Genomic DNA, 16,613 nt, shown 5'->3' with positions numbered 1-16,613 from the left:
AACTCAGAATAATAAAATACTTCTTTTAGTAAAGTTTATTTTAATATCCTGCGTTTGTAAATACTACTTTTAGAAAGTTAGTATTTACTGACCTGGCCATTTCAGTCCGCCTCTGCGCTGTGTGTGTGTGTTCTGCCTAGCAACAGTAAGGAGCAGGGCTGGGGAATTCCAGGAGACAGGTTGGCTGCCAGGTGGTGGGTAGAGAGATTACACCAGGATGGGTGGGAGGAGTACACCCTGACTCTTGAATAGACCTGTGCTCTGCCACCACAAAACCGGCTCCGCCCCCTGTGGAGCGGCTGATGTCTCTGCCCTGCTGCTGAAAGGAAAGCGCAGAGTCACCACAACAAAGTGCTCCAAAACTGGACTGAGCCAGGCCCAGGCCCCCTGGCGCTAAAGAACAAAAGAATTGTGCTATAAAAGTAGGAGCCTGGCTCCTAAGAAATTAGATCCTGTTTGCGCCAAGAAGAAACTCTACCTGAAGGAGAAGGACCTGTAGAAGCTGAAGGAGGAATACTGTCTCTCTGCCTGAGAGACTGGCCTGCAGTGGGTGCCTGTCTGCTGGAAGGAGAAGGAAAGCCTGAAGAAAAAGACTTTAATTCAACTTGTGCTTTTACAAACAATCTCCAAGGGCTTGCGTGTGAACTTGCCCCCTGACCTGCGCCCCAGGAACAGTGGGCGCTACCATCCTGAAAGAAGAGGAGAAGTGCCTGGAAGTGATTCAGCAAGCTGACCCCGGAGAACCTGTGCATCCCCTGATTTCCCTGAGCAACGCGACTTCTGCTGCTGGCGTGGCTGCAAACAACGTAAAGGCCTGACAGCCCGAGCACCATGAACAGCTGCCCCCCTCGAGCCGTAGCTCGCAAAGTAAGGTGGAGATCTCCGTGCCTGAGCGCCGAGCCCCTGTGACCCCTGCCGGGTTGTAGAGGCTTCTGCGAAGGACTAAAGTGCTCTGGTTCGCGTCCCCGGCCGAAGTTAACAGCGCGCGGCGCTGTGATTTCACCCTGAGGCTGCCCTCCTGCTTCTGCCCCCCTTCGTGGCAACCTGCATCCTGCCCGAGCACCCCACGAAGCTCCGCCGTCCCCTGGACACTGGGGACACCAGCGCGACGTGGGACACCCCTGGACTGGACCGCGAGGCCGCCACAAACCTTCCCCGTGAAATCTGCAAGGTATTGTGCCAGCGCGTGAAAAGTACGGCCCGTACTTGCCTTCGTACGGACCGTACCTATCTCTAAAGCTTTGAGGCCTGGTTCGTCAGTTTGAACCGTATTGATTGCAAGCTGAAAGCGTACTTCCTTGTGACTGAGTTCGAACCGTACTGCTAGCTGAAATAATTGTGCTTGAAGCGTACTTCCCTGTGACTGAGTTCGAACCGTACTGCTAGCTGAAATAATTGTGCTTGAAGCGTACTTCCTTGTGACGGAGTTCGAGCCGTAACTGCCCTGAAATACCCTGTGTGGATCGCGGTAAAAGTATGAGCCGTACGTGCCTTGAGTCGTACTTCCCTGGTAAAGACTCTGGGTTCGCACCGTACTGTTGCCTCGTACTGCTGTTGAAGACTCTGGGTTCGCGCCGTACTGTTTGAGCCGTACTACATTGAAAAACATTGCCGGTGCTCACGCGAGAAGCGTGAGACTCGGCAAGCGTACTCCGGCTCACGCGAGAAGCGTGAGAAACGGCAAGGCCCTTTAAAAACTTTGCCCAGAGCATCACAAAGGTGCTACGAAGTGCGTAGAAGACCCAAAGAACTTATTTCAAGTAGAACTGTGCCATTTTGAAACCTGTGGCTGCCCTTAAACCTTTACAAGTAACTGGATTGAGATTCGCTAAGAGAACTGTATTTATGCAACCTGCTTGAAAGAAAACCTTTTATATAAAGAATTATATTTTGGATATAAATACAGCCTTGTGTCTTTGTGTGGTGGGGAGGTGATTATTGTGTGGGACAACTTGAACGCTTAACCTACATGCCCTCTGGAAATTTAGCCTGACTGCTCGCGCCACGTTACCTAGAGGGTGAGCAGAGGTTATTTTTAAAGGGGTGATCCTTTGCCCTGACTTAGATGAAAAGGGTCCCTGCTTGTCGCAAGTGCATACCTGCGCCAACCAGAGACCCCGGATTCTAACATTGGTGGCAGCGGTGTGGATTTAAGGATTTGCGTTCTTGGTGTCTGCGCAGTGATTACTAACCATTGCACAGTAAGACGGTCCGGTAGCTTAAGCCACAGAACTTTTAGAATTTTAACTTCGCTTGCCAAGAGAAGAAGATCCCTTGTGTTTGGAGTCATGCCGGGCCCAAACAGCATAGAGAAAACATCGCTGAAAGCCTGGATTGAATCAAGGGATGCGACCAAGGAAGTTACACCATTGAAACCAGCGGGAAGCGTTCGCAGTTTTGGCAGAGACCTGTCGCCAGAGGAGCTGGCAGACAGACAGGCCGCCAGGGATCATGAATTGAAGTTGGCAGAGCTGGAAGTAAATGCCCAATTGGAGCTAGAAAGCAAGAAGCTGGCTCTGGAAGAAAAGAAAATGCAAATGGAGCATGACTTCCTAATGAAGAAATATGATATGGAGCTCGAGAGGCTTGAGGCCATGAGTGTCTCAGCCCAGCAGCAAGAAAGGTGCGTAGCTCAGAGATTGAGCTTTTCTGAGTGGCAGGAGGAATCCAGCTCAGATGGTGGCAGCAATATTGAATTCTATAGTGCTGAGAGAGTAGTACGCACACCCAGAGATGTGGCGCCTGACTTGAAGGAGGGGGTTAACACACACCAGGAGGTTCAAGGGCATGAGTTAGCTCCAGTAGTGTGCAGTATCCCTGAAGGGAATAGGGTAACTGGCGCAGGGGTTCATAGTCCTAGTGGCGGGAGGGACACTCTACTGGCTCTAGATGAGAGGCGCAGGGAGAGGGGTTCCCCCAACATTGAAGTCCTGGTAGGTGAGTGTGAAGACCGCCCAGAAGAGTGTGGGTTGTGTGACAGAGACAGTCTGATACTGTCTTGCCAGTCTCAGGAGAGTGGTGTGGAGTACGTGTGTGAGGCACTGGATGGTAAGGTGAAGGCTAGTTTGGTTAACCCTGCTAGGGGGCTGTGTGATCCAATTGTGGGAGAGCATATTTTAAGTCCCTGTTTTCCAGAGCTATGTCAACACCTGTGTGAGGGTGAGTTCTCTGACCGCAGGGAACTCACATTGGAGGCAGACCTTTTGGTGGATTCCAGGGGGTCTGGAGAGGCATTGGGGAGTGACCATGTGGGGAGTGGCTCAGGTATCTTCCAACCCAGAGTGGTGGAAGTGGTGCAGAGTAGCCCAGCTAGGTCCCAAGGTAGTGGGAGGGATGTAGGGGCTCACGTCCTGTCTCAGTGGAGAAGGAGTGAGTGTGGGGCTGCGTGCCCCCAGGTGCCCAAAACCCAGTCTCAGAGCCTGGATGGTTCTTTAAGGGAACACCAGGCGGGGAGCCTAGGCTGTCCTGATGGGCCGCCCGTTGAGGGGGATCCCCTAGTGTCTAGTGGACGGGGAGTGTCTGTAAGCAGGCCTCCCTCGGTTCTGGTGTCTGGCAGTACCGCTCCAGTAGGGAGGGTGCAGATGTCCAGATTGAGGGGTGAGAGGGGGAAAGAGTCCCCAGTGGAAGAACCAGTGGGTCAGGGGCCAGCCAGAAGGGCTGCGTCACCAGTGAAGGACCATGGTGACACCACTTCTGTCCTGGGGGATCTTCAGGCACTGTCGGATGGACAGGGGTCGGGAGATCAGCGCCAGGCAGACTGTCACACGACACATAAGTTATGTGTCACCCTCAGGGTGGGTATGCGTGCTCCCCGGGAAGTCCTGGTGCGCCAGGCGAGCGTTCAACCGCATGGGTTGGTCCCAGGGTTGGGAAGCCAGGTTCAGGTGTTGTCTGACCTGGAGGGTGGGACAACTGTAATCAGTGTCCTGACCCATGTTGCTTCTAGGGGTACCACGCCAGTTGGGAGTGGGCAATACTCTGGAAGGGGGTGCAGAGGGAGGGAGTCCTCACCTCTGACCCCGGCTCAACTGAAGGGTTTAGACCCTAGTTTGGAGGGCCAGGTTCCGGGTGTCCCCCCTGACCTGGACGCCCAGTTGCAGGATAGAACACCTGAACTGGTGGGCGAATTGCACAGGACACCTGCCCCAGGTGCCCTGGCAATTCTGGAAGGGGGTACCACTCCAGGTGGGAGGGTACAGAGCCCCAAGGAGAAGGACCGGGTGTGGGAGAGGCCACCCCAGTCTTGGGTCCAGCCGCCGGGTACAGTCCTGGGGCTGGTGGGTCAGTGCCAGGATGTCATACCTGACCTGACAAGGGGGAGAATGGACAAAGGGTGCCAAGCACCTGGGGCTACTGCCCCCCGCTCCCTGGCGCCACAGAGGATTGAGAGCCCTGAGAGGCATACGGCCTGGGTCTCATCCCTGACTACTGTCAGTGGCCACTGTAGCATTTTGCTATCTGTCTGTTGGGACACACCTGTGAGCCAGTTAAGGTTAGGTGCTGCACAGGTGGTGTCCACAGGTGAGGAGAAGGGTTCCCCATGGATTGGCTTGGTGGGCCCTGAGAGTATGGACAGAGGGAGTCCGATAGGTTCAGATTGGCGTAGAAATGGAGTCTGCCCCTGCAGTTGCGGGCCAGGTCCTTGTTCTATCGCCCCAAGTAGGGAAGACCATCACGGTGGTGATTGGTCTACCCTGCGTTTTGGCTGGAAGGGGGTTGTGTTGGACTTGGCCCTTTTTGCAGGGTCATCCCTAAACTTTTTGCCTTCCTCCTGTATTTTTTCTGACCTGTTGTTAGCTGTTTTATGACTCTGGGCACCTTACCACTGCTGATCAGTGCTAAGGTGCATATGCTCTCCCTTATGTAAAATGTATACATTGATTGGTGTCCATGTTTGGCTTATTTGGTTTACTATCAGCCCCTAGTAAAGTGCATCAGGAGTGCCAAGGCTTGTAAATACAAATGCTGCTGGTGGGCTTGCAGCACTGGTTGTGCCACCCACAGAAGCGGCCTACTAAAATGTGTCTAGGATCTGCCACTGCAGAACCTGCGCGCAGTCTGGTACTGTCGCGCTGACTGCGCAAGTGCACCCACTTGCCAGTCCCTAAACTTTCCCTTAACTACATATTAGTCACCCCTCTGGTAGGCCCAAGGGCAGGGTGCATTGTAGGCATAAGGTAGGACATGCCCTGATGTGTGTGGCATGTCTTAATAGTGAATTACAGCCATTTTCGTTTTTTACTATTGAAGGCTACCTGCTCTCCATAGGCCAGAATGGGCTGCTGGAATTACTACACCCTGTAATCCCAGTGGACTCATAGAGAATGGTAGAAAGTCATGTTTAGTATGCCTGAACTCAGAATAATAAAATACTTCTTTTAGTAAAGTTTATTTTAATATCCTGCGTTTGTAAATACTACTTTTAGAAAGTTAGTATTTACTGACCTGGCCATTTCTGTCCGCCTCTGCGCTGTGTGTGTGTGTTCTGCCTAGCAACAGTAAGGAGCAGGGCTGGGGAATTCCAGGAGACAGGTTGGCTGCCAGGTGGTGGGTAGAGAGATTACACCAGGATGGGTGGGAGGAGTACACCCTGACTCTTGAATAGACCTGTGCTCTGCCACCACAAAGCCGGCTCCGCCCCCTGTGGAGCGGCTGATGTCTCTGCCCTGCTGCTGAAAGGAAAGCGCAGAGTCACCACAACAAAGTGCTCCAAAACTGGACTGAGCCAGGCCCAGGCCCCCTGGCGCTAAAGAACAAAAGAATTGTGCTATAAAAGTAGGAGCCTGGCTCCTAAGAAATTAGATCCTGTTTGCGCCAAGAAGAAACTCTACCTGAAGGAGAAGGACCTGTAGAAGCTGAAGGAGGAATACTGTCTCTCTGCCTGAGAGACTGGCCTGCAGTGGGTGCCTGTCTGCTGGAAGGAGAAGGAAAGCCTGAAGAAAAAGACTTTAATTCAACTTGTGCTTTTACAAACAATCTCCAAGGGCTTGCGTGTGAACTTGCCCCCTGACCTGCGCCCCAGGAACAGTGGGCGCTACCATCCTGAAAGAAGAGGAGAAGTGCCTGGAAGTGATTCAGCACGCTGACCCCGGAGAACCTGTGCATCCCCTGATTTCCCTGAGCAACGCGACTTCTGCTGCTGGCGTGGCTGCAAACAACGTGAAGGCCTGACAGCCCGAGCACCGTGAACAGCTGCCCCCCTCGAGCCGTAGCTCGCAAAGTAAGGTGGAGATCTCCGTGCCTGAGCGCCGAGCCCCTGTGACCCCTGCCGGGTTGTAGAGGCTTCTGCGAAGGACTAAAGTGCCCTGGTTTGCGTCCCCGGCCGAAGCTAACAGCACGCGGCGCTGTGATTTCACCCCGAGGCTGCCCTCCTGCTTCTGCCCCCCTTCGTGGCAACCTGCATCCTGCCCGAGCACCCCACGAAGCTCCGCCGTCCCCTGGACACTGGGGACATCAGCGCGACGTGGTACACCCCTGGACTGGACCGCGAGGCCGCCACGAACCTTCCCCGTGAAATCTGCAAGGTATTGTGCCAGCGCGTGAAAAGTACGGCCCGTACTTGCCTTCGTACGGACCGTACCTATCTCTAAAGCTTTGAGGCCTGGTTCGTCAGTTTGAACCGTATTGATTGCAAGCTGAAAGCGTACTTCCTTGTGACTGAGTTCGAACCGTACTGCTAGCTGAAATAATTGTGCTTGAAGCGTACTTCCCTGTGACTGAGTTCGAACCGTACTGCTAGCTGAAATAATTGTGCTTGAAGCGTACTTCCTTGTGACGGAGTTCGAGCCGTAACTGCCCTGAAATACCCTGAGTGGATCGCGGTAAAAGTACGAGCCGTACGTGCCTTGAGTCGTACTTCCCTGGTAAAGACTCTGGGTTCGCACCGTACTGTTGCCTCGTACTGCTGTTGAAGACTCTGGGTTCGCGCCGTACTGTTTGAGCCGTACTACATTGAAAAACATTGCCGGTGCTCACGCGAGAAGCGTGAGACTCGGCAAGCGTACTCCGGCTCACACGAGAAGCGTGAGAAACGGCAAGGCCCTTTAAAAACTTTGCCCAGAGCATCACAAAGGCGCTACGAAGTGCGTAGAAGACCCAAAGAACTTATTTCAAGTAGAACTGTGCCATTTTGAAACCTGTGGCTGCCCTTAAACCTTTACAAGTAACTGGATTGAGATTCGCTAAGAGAACTGTATTTATGCAACCTGCCTGAAAGAAAACCTTTTATATAAAGAATTATATTCTGGATATAAATACAGCCTTGTGTCTTTGTGTGGTGGGGAGGTGATTATTGTGTGGGACAACTTGAACGCTTAACCTACATGCCCTCTGGAAATTTAGCCTGACTGCTCGCGCCACGTTACCTAGAGGGTGAGCAGGGGTTATTTTTAAAGGGGTGATCCTTTGCCCTCACTTAGATGAAAAGGGTCCCTGCTTGTTGCAAGTGCATACCTGCGCCAACCAGAGACCTCAGATTCTAACAGCTGTGCATCTAGTTAAGGGTGCATCGCAGAACCAACATGAGTAACTGCTATGGATAAAATATGTATTCCGCCGTGCCACCGAAGAAAAGGCCTGGATAGGCATATCTGTTGCATTAGAAGCATTGGAAAACATACACATCTCACATGGGAATGGTGAAATGAAAAGAATAAAAGAATTCTGGAGTGAACTAAAAGGAATACAAAATTGTTAAAAACGCATAAGCTTGTGGGATTTTTGTTAAAAGCCATCAATTAAGCAGTGCGCCTGGTGGAGTACGAATACTATGCTCCCATATTGATAGACTGTGTGGTGCCAACAAAGGTAGGGGACATGCCAACCTAGATTTAGTGGTCTGCCTGACATTATTTTTGGTGATGTTTAATGTGCCTACATAAAAAAAAGAAGTGGGAGACTAACCAAGTTTGGCAGTATGCAATTGACATCATGGAACGTGACGTCACATTAATACAGTAATGATGTGTTTTGTCTGAAATGATTAAAATGCAGTTACCCCTGACGAAGGGCTATTATAAGCCCGAAATGCATTGGGTCTCAATAAAGGAATGCTGTCTTGGACGAATCTTGTGTTCTGATCGTATTCTTGAAGAGGTTCGGATGTGCACATTTTGAATATGGGAAACATTCATAAGGCAGGATTAATCATGCTTGTGGACTACAAAAAGAAAAGCTTCTGAAAAATTGAGAGAATAAAATTGATTAATTTAGACTCAAAATTGAATAAATTATAAGTGGAAATTTGAAGCAGGATGATACATCCTTTTACGCAGTGCGACTGGGAGTGGAGCATAATTCATGTTCCCCATTTTTATTGAATCGTTTGTGTCAAACAGGGCAAGGCACCTGCCCAGTTCACGCACGCATCTCTAATGATGACCGTTTAAGCTGGATTAAAGTGAAATAATACTATGTGCACACCACCTCTTTCAATGTCACATTGTGTGACATACCAGCACGTGACCGCACGTGGCATCACATCCCATGACCTCATAGGAAGTGACATCACAAGAAGTGACATCAGATCTTAAGGCCTCAGGTATATGGTTAGCAGATCTATCATGAGTACGTTTGAGTGCTTTACAATATTTAACAGTTGAGATTTTGCGTCGGAGTTGTGCCAAAAAAGTGAAACAACCCAGATGCAAAATCTGGGCATCAATTTATACATTTATTTTTAAAACCCTGCCACAAAGATAAAGGCTACAAGGAGACACATGGCAGAAAATCTGTTCTGCTTAATTGTTTGCAAAGTCTACATCTTAAAATATCCTATGATCTGATGGGGTTAAGACACCTGCTGCGGAAATCTTTGTGAGCCTGGTAAATCTCAGAGAATAACCAATTTGGTGAGATAACTCTGGAGGTTAACATATTGCTAAAGAGGTCTGTGTTTCATTTAGTCCCAGTTTTAAATCAAAGTTGCATAGATTGTTAATATGTCTCATGCAAAGCACATTATGTAACGTGCATGTATAAGTGGGCTACTGCTCATAACACAAGATCCTCTTGTTACTTGCCGTTCATAAATTGTAATCCTTCTTATATAGCACAGTGAGCTATGAAGGATATGTGGCTACTACACCTTATAACCCTCACTGTATTATGTAGGACATTCTGTACATTGATTTACACACATATGATTATTGTCAGTTTATAACGTGTATGTGTAATGTTAAGTGCTCTGACACTCTGCATTTGGATGAGTAGCACTATAAAAAAATTAAAACAAAATAGTGGTATTTAAATTGTTATTTGTGTAATTACTGGGACAGACCAATACATTGGGCATTCTTACAGTGCATGCCTATGTCCTAGATGCAGGGAATGGACAAAGTCAAAAGCATGCCTCTTTTAACTACCTGTGAAGTGATAATCCGTGTGCCTTTGTTTCTCCTCCATTGCATTCAGGTGTGAGGCTCCCAATAGCTCCCGGCCAGGATACTCTAACAAAAGGAGGCCTGATTCCCCCTTAACTTCAGCCTTTGGTATGGGCCCAGCTGGAATCTGATAAGCCTCCTCCTCGCCTCAACCTTGCTGCTCTTAAGGAAAGCAGACAACATGCATGTGCTGCTGAAAGTGTCCCAATGTCAAAAAAGTACACAGGGACAAGTTTAGCATATTTTTGTGGGGTTCATCCTCTTGGTAGGATAGACGGCATCCACCCTGTGAAAAAAGTGGATAGATGCTGTTTATCCGCGTCTACCCTAGACTTGTACCCTGATTTAGATGGTCAAGCTAGTGTGGAGCACTCGTGTTACCTTCCTCCAAATCAGCTCTTGTGCATTTTGGGTAATTTGGGAGTGGACGTGGCATTACAGCCAGACCTACCTACTTTGGAACTAGAAAACCAGGTTTGTGGCCTGGCCTTCTGTGATTCTCGGCAAATTACTCAATCTCTCTGTGTATGAAAGAAGTGAATCTGACCTTGTGTAATGTAACTGGTGCTCATGTAAAGTGCTCCAATGCCCACAATATATATATAACAGCATTCTGTTTTATTTGGGTGCGGTAAACTCTGCCTGTGAACAAGGACTATTTGTCAGAAACGCGTAAGGCACTGAGATTGAACCTGGGATTTACTGATTGCATGACAGCCTAATATTGAGCTGATGGCGAGTGTGTCCTTTGTCTATGTCTAGGACATTGGGGAACTATATATATATATATATATATATATCCAACAAAACCTCTACTCATGGAAAAGAGCACGCACACGAGGGCCTCTGGGTTTAAGGCTTTTTTATTATGTAGAGCCTCTTCCCACCCGGCAGACAAGAGAGACGCGTTTTCGGCTGACACAACAGCCTTTCTCAATCTAATCAGCGCCATTTTTCTTAGACTCAAATACCCAGTTTCTTTCATAGCATAGAAGAGTTTCTGATTTACACATAATAAAGCATTACAATTCCTTTTAAATTAACTGAACATTCGTTATCATCACTTTTACAAAGTCAATGTGTAACGTGGAAACTTTTATAGCTGTCTTTAAAAATGCATAGTGCATCATAATGTTCACATTAAGTATATATATGTATATATATATATATAAAATAAATATATATATTTATTTATTTTTCATCAAATTATTCTGTTGCAAACCTTGTTAAGGAATAAACACTAGTGTAGAACAATGTATACTGAAGCACAGTTATCTTTAGGCCGACCCTCAAACATGGTCGCCAGTGACTTAGTGCAACATGCACATAATCACTTTCTTCAACTACTATGAAAGTTTGCATAGACTTGAGACTGGATGGCATCCAGAGAAAATGTCTTAAACATGGGAATTCTTTATTGTAGGTTGAAGTCGGAAAAAAGTCTCCCTTCTTTGAAGACTTCCGTGTGTTAAATTCGCTTCACATAAATTACAAATCTGACTATTTTCATTTCAATTAAACTATCATGCCAGAAATGAACGGAGCTTAATTTGCCACGCTGGTTGCAGGTGGGACCCGGCGCTTATTTTTCATCAACAAACGTTGATAGAGAGCAAAAGGGAAAAAATACAAAAGGGAGAAGGGAGTAGTGAGAGAAAAATGGAAAACCAGTGAGCGAAGGGAGACGTCAGGAATGGATAAGAACCTGTAAGAGTGAGATAAAAGAGCAGGGAGTGTCTGGTGGTGGATTAAAGAAGCATGAGGTGGAATCAAGGCTCTGCAGCCACAGTATGTGGCACCCTAACCTTTGATAGCACCGGCCGAGGGCTTCTGAGTAAACCGCGGGCCCTGGCACTTATTTTACAAGTTAAGCACTGGAGAAGAACATCTGTGCTTTTGCATGCCACGTAGCTCACACTACTTGTTTGGGATTCTGGAAAACTTGTGTCAGTAGGTGATTTAAAGCTCTCATGTGGTAGCAAGCTGGGCTAATTATCTACACTCCCTTCATCATTTGGAATGGTTCGGCTCCAATATTTCAGGCTCAGCACATATGCATTTCTGTGCAGTGTATATCAGTTCTGTACAGATGTATCAGATTCACTGTTTAATCTTTGCACAGAAGGTTTCGAATCAAACCATTACATCTTGGCTCGTAAGCTGAAAACGTGGACCACATGCTACAAAGCTGTCCATAAAATCAAGTGTGGAACTTGGGCCTGTTTCACAAAAGAAAATCACTACCCCAAGGCATGGCTGCAGAATTATGGATTTTTAAAAACGAGTGTGAATTTCTGATTACATCCACCATACAGGTAGCTTGACAGGAGTAAATCCGTGATGGTTTCCAGGTTAAGAATGGGTTGTATGTGTGCATGTGGCATTTGTTATAACAAAGGGCAGCGAGAGCTATACACGGCCAATGTGAAGTTGTTGAGATGTTTCCGGATAACCCGGAAAACCTATGAGCTCTGTAATCACTGAGAACTGTGTGAACTTTGTTAGCTATTAACATGTTGCTGTCTGAGGTGCTGGAGTACACATGTTTTCAACAGACAAAATATTCTTCTTCTTATGCTTATTATTGATAATGTTTACAGTAGGAATAATAATACGTTGTATGACACAACCACGCATGCCTAAACCATGCATGCCTTAACCACACAGTTTTTCAATGAATGCGTCTTTACCACGCATGCCTTTATAACAAATTTCTTTTTTAAAGGCATGTTTGGTAAAGGTATATGCAAGGCATAGACCCCAACCTAGCCACCCTCTGCCCTGAGCCCTAAAATCGGGCACTCCTGTGTTCTAATGTACCCACCCCAGCCCTATTAACTACCCGACCTCCTACCCTAAGGCCTAAAAATCGGACCCCAGCCCAAAATAACCACCCTGACCACAGCCCCCCGCTCTGAGCCCTAAAAATTGGCCCCAGCCCCGAAACTCACCCTCTTGCCCTAAAAACGACCTCGACCTCAGCCCCCGCCCTGAACCCTAAAACCGTCCCCACCCCTAAAACCTACCCAGCCCCAGCTCAACTTACCACGCCGCGTCCTGGTCCTTCCTGCAGCAATCCTTCCGGTTCCTCTCCCCGCCCGCTCAGGCTGCTAGACCGCGCACTGCCTTAACCACGCATATGCATGGTTGAGGCATATGCGTGGTTAAGGCAAGCGTTGTTCAGCTTGTGGGGAAACGGCATGCGTGCTAAAGTCCACGTTGTAAAGGCCTTTTCCCATAATAATAACAGCTAGGTCAACAACAATATTACTAACAAAAGTAATAATACTGATAATAATAATAGTTTAAGTAATTACAAACACAATATTAATAGTACATATTTCTAAGATGAATGTACTCTGCCTTGAAATCGTGGAACTAAACAGAGAAGGAATAGCTCTAACATCGTCAGCTAATGATTATTAGCAACACGAGTATTTTAAGACTATCCTAAAAAAAGATGGTTCCAATCCTTCTCAGAGCCATAGGCTATGTATTAGACTGCTTTTATACACTTAGAGTGATGGATTGGAATTAGGCCCTGAGATATTCCTAGTGCCTGCAATAATTCAAGGATTCTATCCAAGGTTATTTTCTAAGTGAGATGCCCTATGTGTAATAGATATTCACAGATGTGGGTCACATTCTCACTTTGCATTGGACTCAAGCTGAACCTCACTGATAAAGCCCAAAAATGGCAAAAACCGATCTGGGGTTTCTGTCTAGCAGTGATCTGGCCGTCTAGTTTGGGTTAAACAGTTCTTATTGGAGCAGGGATACGTCTCGTTTTCTTACGCCGGTCTCTAAAGTGGAAGAGTGGGCTAAAAGAAAACAATGGACTGAAATGTAGCACAAATTATTAACGGTGGCTGTGATCAATTCAAGATTTCCACCACAACATTTTTTTTCTACTAGAAAATACCCTTAGGTACAACAGCATGCCCATATAAAAAGCACTGCAACAGTCGTGCATGCCAAAACCTCAAGGGCATGCATGGACTTGAGGAGAAAGTGAAGCATTTCTAGGGGTGCCGGGGCAACCCATAGCATGGTAACTGGCAAATATATCAGCCCATATTGTCAGGAAAGAAAGCATTCACCTAATGGGGGCTTAAATTGTCCAACACCAGCAGTTGAATTTTCTCTGCTCTCATCTTCTGGGCAGAGTACCTGTCCACCACACCCTCAATCCACCGACTCAATTATGATTCAGGTGGAAGCCTCCAGATGTTTGTCCCACTTCAAAGTGAGCATCAGGTCTAAATAGGGCACCATCAGACCCCCTCTTCAGTTCACTTTCTGGACCTGCTGAAGGGCTCCTAGATAACGGTCTCTTGCTGTGGTCTGCTGTGCACTTCAGTAGACTGCTTTGCTGCACCAAGAAGGACTGCTCTTCTACCTGAAGCCTGCTGAAAGCCCTCAGAGGTTGCCCTGCTGCATAAGCCCTGCTCTTGTACTTGAACCCGGGACCACCATATTGAACTCCAGATCAGAGCCTCAGAGATAGAATAGGCTCCAACCATCTTAAAACCGCACCTGGACACAACCTGAGTATATTTTGACTCTCCAAGTGGCTCCTCTGAAGTCCTGGACTCTTGGACATGGTGCTAACGGTGTTCAGATAGCCCAAATCCAAAATTTGTGGTTTAGAACATTTTTGCCCAAAAAGTACTCTGAGAACCGAGAGGAGATCAGGACCTACCTGCTTGTTGATCCGGCCAAGGTACATCACCGGTCGGTCTGAATTTGTGGCAGTTCATGCTACGTTCTACTGCGCAGCAGCAAATCCTGTTCAGCAGCTCCTTGCTGAATGGGAATCCGGCCTCGTGGAGCCCTTGTTGACTACAGACTGCTGCTTCATCCTGCTGGAGGATTTGAAGTCCAAAAAAGAGTCTAAGGGGCATATACACAAGGGGTTAACTCCGATTTATGTCAACCTTAACACAGCAAAAGTGGAGATAGATTTAACACCCCATTCACAAGCAAACTGCAGACAACACCAGTATTCCCGCGATAACTGCCCCCAATCAAATTTATCTCCACGATGGACACCACCAACTAACACTATGAGATGCAGAGTAGGCGTTCCCGTGCAAAAACACATGAGAAAACCACAACACCACATTCACAACGAACTGCCAGATCTTCGAAGCGAAGCAAAAACGGGAAAAACCATGGTAGCACCAGGGATTTTACACCTGCCTTTTGATGGTGCTAAGGGGGACGACTACCCACAGCATGGAAGGGAGCCCAGCCAAGAGACACACCTGAAGACCCACAGATGCCATGGAGGCAAAGATCTTCCAGCTCCGATACCCATGAGGATCACAACACCCACCGCCACCACCAACAGCACCCCGCCATATTTTTTTAATCACCTGCCAACCCCTCAGCATTCACCCGTGAATGCATTTCCATCTATCACTTGTAGGTGCTGGCTGGCAGGGTCTTTCAATAGAGCTGGGGTACAGAGGTCGGGGAAAGGGCCTCTGTTGACACAGCAGTCTTTCAGGCTGCATGCCTAAAGTTAAAAGAACCAGACATTGTGTTATAAATGGGATTTCTGGCTAGCTGAGACTTGCTCCAAAGCGAGGCAGAAACCACCACTCTAGTCAGGATAAGGGAGTTACATATCTAAAATAACCCCTGCTCACCCCCTTGGTAGCTTGGCACGAGCAGACAGGCTTATCTTAGAGGCAGTGTGTAAAGCATTTGCACATAACCAACAGTAATACAGTTTTTGCACTACAAAAGGACACCACACCAGTTTAGAAAAATATCCAATATTTGTATATAATTAAAATAAGACCAAAAACGATAAAAACTCCACAATACTATACTTAAAAGTTCACAGTTCAAAAAGATTAAAAAGAGTTCCTTGGGTGGATAGCTCCGTCCGGGCTTCCAAGGCGTCGTGAGCACACAAATCTGAAAACAGTTCTGGCTGACCGCGTAGTCGCGGCCAACTACGGTGTCGGGAAGACCCGCAAACAGTACCTTTCAGAGATGCAGGGTGATGGGGCCCTTGAAGTCACTCACGTTGCATGTCAAGCTCCTCTCTGATGGGATCAGGAGCGCTGGCGCCAACAGGTGTCGGGTGCTGCGGTACGAAGTGCAGCGGTGCGGTGCCCCCAGGTCGCGGTGCGAGCAGCGGCTCGGTGGCGGCATCAGATGGCATCGTCGGTGAGACCAGGGTCACGGTGTGAGATGGAGGCGGTGCTCGTCACGGTGCTAGCAGGTCACGGTGCAAGCAGTGGCGTTGTTGTTGCTGGAGGGCTGTCGTCGGCTGGCTAACTGGAGTCGATGACACCGGCGTCGATGGGCCAAGGCTGCGGTGTGGGATGAGGACGGTGCGTCGTGTAATTTACACGCGGTGCCCCCAAATCACGGTGCAAGCAGCGGCGTCGATTTCGGCGGGAGGTGGCGTCTTCAGGAAGGCCATGCATTGCCGTGTAGCGAGGTGGTGCAGAGTTCGGGCCCACAGGTCACGGGGCGAGCAGCGGCTCGGTGATGGCGTCAGATGGCGTCGTCGGTGAGACCAGGGTCGTGGTGCGAGATGGAGGCGGTGCTCGTCACGGTGCTAGCAGGTCACGTGCAAGCAGTGGCGTTGTCGTTGCTGGAGCGCTGTCGTCGGCTGGCAAACTGGAGTCGATGACACCGGCGTCGATGGGCCAAGGCTGCGGTGTGGGATGAGGGCGGTGTGTCGTGAAATTTACAAGCGGTGTCCCCAATTCACAGTGCAAACAGCGGCGCCGATTTCGTCGGGAGGTGGCGCCTTCAGGAAGGCCACGGCATCGCCGTGTAGCGAGGTGGTGCAGAGTGCGGGCCCACAGGTCACGGGGCGAGCAGCGGCTCATTGAAGGCATCAGCAGGCGTCCTCAGTGAGACCAGGGTCGCGGTGCGGCGTGGCGGCGGTGTCCTCTGTGGTGCCTTCAGGACACGGGCTCGGCAGGGTCATCGTAGACATCGTCAAGTGGCGTTCTTCGGGTTGCAGCACAAAACACACAGTCCCCAGTGCTGCGGGTCGAAGAACCTGAAGTCTTTGCTGTTCCTGAGACTTTGTGAACAGGGGGCAAGCTCTACCTCAAGCCCTTGGAGAGTCTCACCAATTCGGTTGCAGAAAGTCCAGTCCAGGCCTTTCACTGCCCACGACAGAAGCAGCCACTGCAGGTCCAGCAAAGCACGCAGCAAATTGGTCGTTCCTCTTAACAGTTTCTCCTGCGCTTCTCCTGT

At 48.8% G+C, this 16,613-nt stretch overlaps 1 long non-coding RNA gene across 1 annotated transcript in view; it reads right to left on the bottom strand.

The window, feature by feature from the left end:
* LOC146834608 (uncharacterized) overlaps positions 1-16,613 on the bottom strand; it is a 188,516-nt gene that overhangs the window by 137,045 nt on the left and 34,858 nt on the right. Inside the window, exon 2 of the long non-coding RNA XR_014960315.1 lies at positions 14,083-14,273. This is a non-coding gene — a long non-coding RNA (uncharacterized LOC146834608). The remainder of the gene's footprint in view (positions 1-14,082; positions 14,274-16,613) is intronic.

Source organism: Triturus cristatus, chromosome 4_2 (assembly GCF_964204655.1).
Source record: "Triturus cristatus chromosome 4_2, aTriCri1.1, whole genome shotgun sequence".
In the NCBI taxonomy this organism is placed as follows: Eukaryota; Metazoa; Chordata; class Amphibia; order Caudata; family Salamandridae; genus Triturus; species Triturus cristatus.
The sequence above is the reverse complement of the archived record's forward strand: the minus strand, read 5'-3'. Positions and strand labels throughout refer to the sequence as shown.